The sequence below is a fragment of the Tupaia chinensis genome, unplaced genomic scaffold (assembly GCF_000334495.1).
Source record: "Tupaia chinensis unplaced genomic scaffold, TupChi_1.0 Scaffold144255_1, whole genome shotgun sequence".
Taxonomy (NCBI): Eukaryota; Metazoa; Chordata; class Mammalia; order Scandentia; family Tupaiidae; genus Tupaia; species Tupaia belangeri.
The window spans coordinates 8,038,956-8,042,171 of NW_006204113.1; positions in this window are offsets into that span (position 1 = coordinate 8,038,956).

Here is a 3,216-nt window from a genome sequence, read left to right on the forward strand (position 1 = left end):
AAGACCTTCACTGATTAGTCTTACAAGTTATTCTAGGATTGATCAATCTTCTTTTTTCTGATCTTTTGTTCTGTAATAAATTCTTATAATTTCATGTTGTCTCAGTATTAATTTGAAGATAAACTTAATTTTTTTTTTCATATCACTGATGGGAATCAATCACCCTTGGTAGTTTCCATTTTAACACCTTACTCAAATGACTCAACCAGTGGCCAGAGATAAGAACTTGGAGGCACCTCTCCTGCCAGTACACTGGGTTCTCTGCTTTCTCTTTGTTACTATAAATGAACCATTCATGCATTTTTCTTCCAATTGAATGTGACCCACACCTTATTTCTTTATATATATTGGTAGTGGTCATGCATGCTCTCTCTCTCTTTCTCTCTTTCTCTCTCTCTCTCTGCCTGCATCTTCACTCTTATTTTGCATGACCTTGGGATGGAGAACTGCCCTCTTAACTCATTACATTTCCTTGCCTGATATCCATAAGTAAAATTTTATGAACTTGTTTCCTATTGTGGTGATGTGTTTTATTAGTGCTTTATATCTGAAGAACTAGGTGTTTCCTCAGGTTTGGGTTTACGACACCAGGTCAAAGAAAAGCATGGGCTCCTAATGCCAGAGCAATGATCAGATAGGCATAAAGTGGACATAGGTCAGACAAAGGTCACAGAATTTCTGCTATTGATAGAATAAAGACTTTTCTTTGTGAGCTTCCAATCCCTAGTTGCAGATCAAATGAGTAAATATTAGGCCACTTTCCAGGTAAAAAAAGTATCCTATGGAAGGCATACTGTAAACATCCGTGTTTAGTTCCCCTCTATCTCATGTTAGTCAATGTTGCTAGTTGTTCTGGTACTTGAGCCCCAATTTACCTTGGGGCTCTTGAAACATTCTCCCCTAGTATCTTCCTGAAAACTAAAAGCTCTAATGTTCTGCTTACATCTGTTTTCAGCAAATTCCAATCTCTGGAACTGGTCCAAGTCAGTGCCCTATTAGGCAAGACAGGCATATCCATATTTATTGCAGCATATTCACAATTGCTAAGACGTGGAACCAACCCAAATATCCACAAATAGGTGAATGGATTGGAAAAGTGTGGCACATACACACTGTGGAATACTACTTAGCCATGAAATACAAGACCCTGACACTTAATAAAAGGTGGACCAATATGGAGGATTTACTGGTAAGTGAGGCAAGCCAGACTATGATTGAGAGACATTGTATGTCCTCACTTAATATATACCAAATGTCCACACTGTATGAAAGAAACTGAAAGACTGGAAGATATAAAAACATGGAGAACAACTGTGAATGCTAGAAACAGTGTGGGAGTAGAGTGGGAAATGGAGAGGATGAGAGGAAGGGAGTCAAAGGGGGAAAGAAATGAGCAAAACATTTAAGGGACACAAAAATGGGAAATTATCTATAGATGTTAACGTGTATGAGAGTATCTTTAGCTGGACTAAGAGTATATTCATGCTTAGAAAATTCATATTGCAAGCTGCAATGTTATAAAGTGATTGAACACATAAAAAAGTAAAAGTAGGGAACCAGCAGTTAGTGTAATGGCTATGTCGCTGGACTCCCACGTAGTCGACCGCGGTTCGTGTCCCAGACCCGGTGGCTTAAAACTCACGCTGGGCGCGTGTGCGTGCGTGCCCAAGATCCCGAGAGGAGAATGGAGGAGAAGGGATTGCGGCGTGACCATCCCCCCTGGGGGGTGATTTCTCGCTTTCTGTCTCTATGTCTCTCTCTGTCTGTCTGGCGAGCGCACGCGCCCTACAGTGAAAATCTCTCCAAAAAAAAAAAAGTAAAAGTAAAAATAGATGCCCATCCCCTGGGTAGTCCCCAGACAAACCATCCCATTTCGTTTCCATTCCAAGGAGTGAACTCTAATATAAGAGGATTTCCCTAGTTAATTATTAATACTATGCTAAAGAGACAGGGCTCAAATTTTCTTACTGCTGTTTTTGGAACATCTTTTTGGATTTACAATGTACTAGATGTTATAGCTTCTCATCTGATCTCCAGAGTTCTCAAAAAGGCTTCCAGCCTGTTGTTAGCTCGGCATCCCTTTAGGGGAAATAGAACATGTAGCTTTTTAGTCTGCCATTTTATGATGGATGTCCTGTTACTGACGTTTATCGTTTTTTACTTTTAGCTATTGATTTATTTTACTGACAGCATTTGGTTTGATTGAATGTTGAGCTTAATTTACATATTCTGAGAACGTATCTAGAGAGAAAAAGATGACTTCAAAAGCAAATGGGTATTATGGGGCCAGCAGGTGGCATGGTGGTTAGGATGCTGGATTCTCACATGGCCACCTGCAGTTTCAGTCCCAGATCTGGCGGCTTAAAGAGATTAATATGCCATTAATATTACTCTGTGTATTTGAGAGGTATCAGTGCATTGCATTCTAAACAAGCATTTATTACAAGACTCATAAAGCACAGATCACATAGTAGTTAGCCTTCTAGAAATTAACTCCTACCTTGAATATTTATGCTCTAAGAAGGTTATTAAAATACACTTGGGTGGGACCTGCAGTTGGTTTAATGGCTATGTTGCTAGACTCCCATGTAGTAGACCATGATTCAAGTCCCCAATCTGGTGGCTTAAACTCATGCCGGGCTGTGTGTGTGCACACCTAAGATTCCAAGAGGAGAATGAAAGAGAAGGAATTGCAGCATGGCCATCCCCCCCCCCCACCCCCCCCCCCCGGGTCGCTTCCTTTCTTGCTTTCTATCTCTCTTTGTCTTTCTGGTGAGCACATGCACCCTATAGCAAAACACTCTAAAACACACACACACACACACACACACACACACACACACACACTTAGGCTGAGTTTTCTATTTAATAAGCGTATTTGTAGTGTCTACTATGTAAAATTTTGGTCAAAATAAATGAAGCAGTATACGTGAAGTCTTTATCATATTATCTGTCAGAATAACTTCTAACATAATAAACCACCAGCTAAGTTGGATGCTAGAAGTAGTGCTTAAGGACTGTGAAGACTTTTTTTTATATGTAAATAATTAAAAGATCATGTCTCTTAAATATCATGATAATATGTAAAAATATAAATTCAGCTTTCATAGGTGGCTGAGGTTTTGGCAGCATTTAGATTATAATCTCATTTATTCCAATTGTATCCTGTTAAAATTTAAAGCATTGAGATTGGGACCAGCAGTTGGAGTAATGGCT